Source organism: Marmota marmota, unplaced genomic scaffold, assembly GCF_001458135.2.
Source record: "Marmota marmota marmota unplaced genomic scaffold, marMar, whole genome shotgun sequence".
NCBI lineage: Eukaryota > Metazoa > Chordata > Mammalia > Rodentia > Sciuridae > Marmota > Marmota marmota.
In genome coordinates, this window is record NW_026000243.1 from 3273637 (window position 1) to 3281284 (window position 7648).

The 7648-nt window shown below is 41.1% G+C and overlaps 1 protein-coding gene across 3 annotated transcripts in view; it reads left to right on the forward strand.

The window, feature by feature from the left end:
- Nucleotides 1-276: 276 nt before the first annotated feature.
- LOC107153503 (TIR domain containing adaptor protein) overlaps nucleotides 277-7648 on the forward strand; it is a 15780-nt gene continuing 8408 nt past the window's right edge. For 2 of the 3 annotated variants that reach the window (XM_015499019.2, XM_015499018.2), the window contains exon 1: nucleotides 369-567. The gene's annotated coding sequence lies outside the window, so the exon portion shown is untranslated. The other variant, XM_048796101.1, reaches the window with a different exon arrangement.

Genomic DNA, 7648 nt, shown 5'->3' on the forward strand with positions numbered 1-7648 from the left:
CCGTGATATAAAAGAAAATAGGGTGTGAACACGTCCCATGCAAGGTGTTAGAGGGCTAATGAGCGAAACAGTTTCTTTCCTTTTCCACCATCCAGCCCCTACTGGGGCTCAGGGGTTTCATATGACTTTGGGCACTAGAGTGTAAGGGCTCATGTCCAAGTCCCGGAGGCCAATGTCCATTGGAGGCCCACCTTCCCACCTGCAGGAGGCCGGCCTCACCCAGAGGCCGCCTGGTGCTGCTTTCCAGCGACAGGCGCGGGCAGGAGGGGCAGTGGCCTCCCGCTTCCGGGAGTCGGGCCAGCGCAGCACTTCCCTGGGCGGAGCCCGCGCCGCAGACTTCCGAGACCCTGGCTAGAGCGAAGGTGAATGACCCGACGGGCGGGTGGGGAGAGGCGGCACCGTGGCTGCGGGACTTCTGGGGCAACCCGCGGCCCTTAGGTCCAGACCCGACTTTGAGCCGCAAGAATCCGTCCTGCTTTCTTCCGGGACTCGTCCCAACTCTGTCTCCTCTGTCCCGGAGTGACCGCCTTCTTTTCTCCCGGTCCTTTCGACTGGCACCCAGAACGCGTAAGCAGCATTAAGAAGTTCCTCCGGGAAAGCTGTCACCTTTTCTGTCGCAAAAGAAACTGGTGCCGGGCTCCTCTCCTTTGGCTGGGGTTCCATAGCCTGACTCTGGTTGTTTCAGTCTTAAACTGTAGATACTGTTTTCTCTGCGTGTCTGCTCTTGGGTTGACTTGTGGCAAAAACATGGTTTTATGTAGGGTTAAGTACCTCTGAGGCCCAGTCATTTAGCGACCTCCATCGTGGCACTGAGCCAAGTACTAGAGGGACACGATGAACAGGACAAATTCAGCCCTCTTGGGCCCCATGGAGACAAGTGAATTAGAAATCAATGCACCAGGCAGGCAGTAGAGTGCTCGCCTAGCACGGGCGGGACCAGGGTTTGATTCTCAGCACCACATAAAAAAATAAAGGCATTGTGTGTCCAGCTACCAAAAAAAAAAAAAAGAAATCAATGCACCAGAGAAGTGCTGCTGAGAGAGGGGGAAGTATGAAATCTCAAGTGGAGACACCTAACCCAGGGAATATGAGGTTCAGGAGTGACTCAGAAGAAGCCACATCCAGTTTGTGTTGTGTGTTTTAGATTTTTTAAGAAATGATACATAACACATTTGGAAGAGTGCATAGATCCTAAGTGCATGGCTTAACCATTTTCACCAAGTGATAATTTCCTGTGCTATTTGCATCTAGTACAATAAACCTTTACTAACCTCCTACAGCCTTCTTATAAGCCTTCTTACAGTCACTGCTTCCCCCTAAGGGTGACTACTAAGCTGGTTTTGACACCGTAAAGGAGCTTTGCCAGGTTTTAGACTTTCCATCCATGTAGTGATATGTTCTCTCCAGAATATGGCATTGTTCACTATGTTTTTTGAGAGTCACCCTGGTTGCGTTTAGCAGTAATTCATTTAGCAATAATTCATTCAGCCTTGTTGATATATAACATTCTGCTGTATGGCTAGATTGTTTTATTTATCCAATTTATTTATCCAACCTACTGCACACTTGAGCTGATGAACATTGTTGTTCCCCAATTGGGGATTATTTTGAATAGTGCTGCAGATATTCTTGTGTTTTTGTGAACATATGGATGCACTTCCACCTAAGAGTGGAATTGCTGGCTGCAGGCACATTCTGCTTGATTATAGTGCCCAGTTTACACTCCCCCCAGGAGTATGTGAATTCCTATTTCTCCACATCCTTACCAATATCCCATACTATCTTTTTCATTCTATTGGGGACATAGTGGTGATGGACTAAGATTTTAATTTGCATTTCTCTGATGACTAATGAACTGTGTACCTTTTATGTCTGTTGGCCATTTGAATACCCTATTTTGTAAAATTCCTGTTCAATTCTGCCCATTTTTCTTTTTGTTGGGGGTGGGGTAGGCATAGGGCTTGGTCTTACACCCAGAGTGAGATGCACCCCCAAACCTAGCCCATTTTTCTAATAGGTTGTCTCTCTTTTTCTTAGTAGTGTGTAGGAGTTCTTGAAATTTCAAATGCAAGACATTTATTGGATCTGTTTTTATTTTTGGAGGGGTGATGGTTTGGTTTTTAATGGTGATGGGAATTGAACTCAGAGCCTTATACATGCCAGGCAAGCACTCTACCACTGAGCCACATTCCCAGCCCAGATCTGTACTTTTAAGCATTTTCTCAGTAGATTGTCTTTTTACTCCTAATGATGTATTTTGATGAACAGAAGTCTTCATTTCATTGGTTTCCAATTCATCCTTTTCCCCATGGTTGTGTTATTAGTATCAGATTAAAAATTTTTTGTTTACTCCAAAGTCATAAAATAATTTTCTCTAAAAGCTTTATTGTTTAACCATTAGCAGTTACATCTAGTATCCATTTGAAATTACTTTTTTGAATGGTATGAGATGTGGATTGAGACTCATTTTTTTCCCAATTGACTATCTTAATTGACCAAACACCATTTATTGAAAAGACCATCTTTCCCTGCTGCATTACAGTGTCAGATAATACAGATATGGGCCTGTTTCAGGACACCCTGTTCTTCCATTGGCCTGTCTTTCTGTCCTTGCCCACCAATGTACTACTTTATAATCAATCCTTATTATTCTAGCATCACATATTTCAGCAGTTTCTGATGAGCTTAGATACTGTTCAAATATCACCACAAAGCCATTTTTAAAGAATATTGCAAGTAGTTATTTGGAAGCCACATATGGTGGCACATGCCTGTAATCCCAGCAACTTGGAAAGCTGAGACAGGAGAATCACAAGCTTGAGGGCAGCCTCACTCAGCAACTTAGTGACACCCTGCCTAACTGAATAAAATAAAAAGGCTGGGGAACTAACTCTGTGGTAAAGTGCCCCTGGGTTTAATCCATAATACCACACATAATATAGCAAAATTAATTATAATGTTTTCTATTCATATTTGATTGCTGTTTTTATGTGACTAAAGTACAGATAAGTTTTTAGATTTTTTTTTTTTTTTTTTTTTTTGTACTGGGGATTGAACTCAGGGCCTTGTGCATGCGAAGTAAGCACTCTACCAGCTGAGCTATATCCCCAGCCCCAAGTTTTTAGATTTTAATGCCTAAATTAAAAATACTTTTATTCTTAAATTCAAAATACTGGGTGCTATTTTTAACACACGTGCACTTTTTGACATTTTTTTTCTAATTTTTTATTCTTTTTAGTTATACAAGACAGTAACTTTTTGACATTTTTAATTCTTCAAAATCTACAAAATATCTTGGTAAAAGTATATGTGCCTTGACATGTATTAATCAAATGATTTATTTTAATACTTCAGTTAACAGAATTCTGTTTCCTGTCACAGTTCAATCTTAAATTTGACATTATAGCAAAAATAAGTAGTTCAGAATTTATTTCACAAAACCAATCCCAAGATTTGCTAAGCATTTTTAAAATTATTTCACTAATTTGTAAATATAGGTAACATAATCTAAACTAGTAGTTCCTTGTACCAAAATTTCCTATGGAGCTCTGACAAAATTGATTTTGGGGCCTTACTTCTGAAGCACTGAATACAAATCTCCAGGGAAATCTCTCTCTCTCTCTCTCTCTCTCTCTCTCTCTCTCTCTGAGTGTGTGTGTGTGTGTGTGTGTTTTGTTTTGGGGCACTGGAGATTTAATCCAGGGGCAATTTACACTGAGGTCAGGTGTAGTGGTGCACACCTGTAATCCCAGTGGCTCAGGAGACTGAGGCAGGAGGATTGCAAGTTCAAAGCCAAACTCAGCAATTTAGCAAGGCACTAAGCAACTTAGTGAGAACCCTGTCTCTAAATTAAATACAAAAAAGGGCTGGAGATGTTGCTTATTGGTTAAATGCCCCTGAGTTCAATCCCCAGTACAAAAAAAAAAAAAATTACCACTGAGCTACATCGCCAACCATTTTTTATTTTTTTAAATAGAGCCTCCCTGAGTTGCTTAGGGCCTCACTAAGTTCCTGAAGCTGACCTTGAACTTGTGATCCCCCTGTCTCAGACTCCCTGAACCTCTGGGATTACAAGTGTACACATGTAATCCCAGCAATTTGGAACTTGTGACTGGCAGGGATCGTTTTAAAGAGCTCCAGGGGAATTGATGATATGCAGTTTTATTTGATGGACACACAGGACCAATTCTTATATACATTAGAATCCTGAAGTTCTAGTTTAAAATGCAGGATCCCAAATCTCATGTCCAGGGATTCGATTCAGTAGACTTCAGATGGAGCACAGAAACTGGCATTTTAAACTAACACAGTCCCTGATTTATTATTTCAAAGTTTCTGTGGCTCAAGGGACCAAGCAAGACTTAACTGGATCCTTTGCTCAGGGTTTCACCTAGCTATAATCCAGGTGTCCATGGAGCTTTGGAGTGATCAGAGGCTCAAAAGTGAGGAAAGATCCACTTCTAAACCACTTCAGGTCGTTGGCTGAATTTATCTTATTGCAATTGTAGGGTTGAGGTACATTTTCATGCAAGTTATCAGCTGGGGACCACTCTCAGCAACCAGAGGCTGCCCATTGGTCCTTCATACATGGTCCTCTCATAACATGGCACCTTTTTCAGAGAGAGCAAGGGTGTTTCTTTCCCATCTGCTAAGATGGAGCTATGTGTACACATGCAAGCATACATGTACACATGTATGCATTCACACATAATATTCATATATGTAATATATATAAATCTTACATATGATGTATGTAATGTAGACATAAACATGTAATATATAATAACATAATCATGTGAGTGACATTCCATCACCTTTGCTGTGTTCTGTTGATTAGAAGAAAAACACAGGTGTTAAGAGTGGTGGCACAAGCCTTTAGTTCCAGCTATTCCAGAGGCTGAGTCAGAAGAAACATGAATTCAAAGCTAGACTGGACAACATAGACAATGTAACCAGACCCTGCCTCAAAAATACTGAAAAAGTTGGGCAGGGTGGTGTACCCCTGTAATACCAGTGACTCAGGAGAATGAAGCAGGAAGCTTACAAGTTTGAGGCCAGCCTCAGCAATTTAGTGAGGCCCTGAGTGATGTAGCAAGACCCTGTATCAAAATAAAAAATAAAAGGGGATAAGGATGTGGCTCAGTGATAAAGTGCCCTTGGGTTCAATATCCAGTACAAAAAAGAAAAAAAAAGATTACTCAAAGAATAAAACAAAAAATGTTAAAAATCATGGTTCCATCCCATACTTAGAAGTATGAATGTGGGAGCTACCCCCACAATCTACAAACCAGTCTTTGAGAAACACTGTATTGTGTTTAAAAATCTGTAAGCAGATGGGTGTAGTAGTACATGCCTCTAATCCCAGTGGTTCAGGAAGCTGAGACAGGAGGATTGCAAGTTCAAGGCCAGGCTCAGCAATTTAGCAAGGCCCTAAGCAACTTAGTGAGATCCAGTCTCAAAAAAAAGTTGTGAATGAATTATGCTCAATCCTACAAACCCTAAAAAATCCTGCCAAGACAAATGTTTTAGCAAGTATTTGAGAATAGTATAGCCTGTTGAAAACAAATTTTTAAAAAAGAAATTTTTTGTAGTGCTGGAGATTGATCCCAGGGCCTCATGCATGCTAGAGAAGTGTTCTACTGCTTCTGATCGATAGCCCAGACTCTTTGATTTGATTAATTTATCTGTGGTACTGGGGATTGAACCCATTGGCACTCTACCACTGAGCTATATTCCTATCTCTTTTTATTTTATTATTGTTATTATTATTACTTTGATTGAATCTAGGGGCACTTAACCACTACCACTGAGCCACATCTCCAGCCTGTTTTATTTATTTTTATTTTGAGGCAGGGTCTCATTAAGTTGCTTAGGGCCTTGCTGAGTTGCTGAGGCTGGCTTTGAACTTGAGATTCTCCTGCCTCAGCCTCCTGAGTTGCCCAGCTCACTTTAGATTTTATACAGTAACACTTCCCTCTTGTAAGTTGCTACATATAATAGTGTAAGGAACATTCTGGAAGGCACTAAAGGTATCATGCTGCTCCTTTTTTGAAGAAGTTCTTTATTCATTTTCTATCAAGTCTTTGTTATTCTTTCCAAATGGGTGTTTGAGGTATACATTGTTTTGATTTTTGGTACTGTGGATTGAACCCAGGGGTGCTTTACCATTGAACTACATCCTCAGTTTTTTTATGCTGATTCATAATGTGGATGGGGGTGTGTATGCATGGGGCGAATAGAAGAACTCTAGATAGGGCAGAAGGGTATGGGGGTAGGAAAGGCAGTGCAATGAGATGGACATCAGTACACGTATGAAGGCATGAATGGTGTGACTCTACATTGTATACAATCAGAGATATGAAAAATTGTGCTCTATAATATGTGTAATATAAATTTGAAATGCATTCTGCTATCATATATAACAAATTAGAATAAAATTTTTAAAAAGATGTACAGAACCTTTAAAAAACCAGATGTACAGAGAAGGCAATCCTTTGGCAGGAAAAGAACTTCAAAACCTAACAATGGAAACTGAATAAATCTTTATTCTCTATAAATTAAAAAAAAAAAAACTAACAATGGTATGAGGCCCTGCCATAGCTGCTGCCTGCCACCTAAGTTATCTGAAGATTAAGGATATTAAGTTATCCCAAGATTAAGGATATTAAGAAGGAAAGAAACTCATGCACATAGATAGTCTATTTTGATGTCCTTTTGAATTTTAATACTTCTCTGCCTTTCTCTTTAAAATGTCTTCTTTGGTTCCTGCACTTATCCCAGCTCGTCTTTCTGCCCCTTTTGTTGCTGCAGTGTGATTTTTTTTTAACTGTGATAATATTTATCAATCATCAGCATCTCTGGTCTTAGTCATCAGTTTGGTATGATAGTGTTTATCATCAGTGAATAGAGCATTAATGTCTAACAGATTGCTATTCATTAAATTTGAAAACCTCAGTATTACAGTGTGTTTAAAAATCTACTTTATTTCTGTGGAAGTTCCCAGAGGGAACATTTTTTTTTTTCCTTTTACCTCTGAAGATCTGGCAAAGAGTGAGAAAGCAGGTCTGTACCTGTTACTCTGCAGGTCCAGAGCCAAGCTTCCACCAGCCCTTAATTTGGAGAAGTATCTCTAGAATTCTGTGATTTCCCCCTGCAGACTCTGAGCCACCCAATGTTTCCCATAAACCTAGGTTTAAAGAGCTTCCAGCACTATTACTCCTCCTCCTCCTCCTCCTCCTCCTCCTCCTCCTCCTCTTCCTCCTCCTCCTCCTGCTCCTCCCTCCTCCTCCTCCTCCTCCTCCTCCTCCCCCCTCCCCTCCCCCTCCTTCTACCCCCCCCCCACTTTACTACTAAGCTACATTCTACATTCCCAGTTTTTATTTTATTTTATTTTTAAATTTTAAGACAGGGTCTTGCTAAGTTGCCGTGATGTTGAGAGCCACAGCCAAAGGGGCCCCAGCAAACTTCCAGCTGCCAGCAAACTTCCAGCTGCCGGCTGATGATTGGCTCACAGCGGCCCCAGCAACATCTAGCTGATTGGCTCCTCGGCCCCAGCAACATCTAGCTGATTGGCTCCTCTGCGGTGATGCTCATTGGACTGTTTCCCTGCCCTTTCAGACCACGGAGCTGCTCATTGGGGGACTTTTTT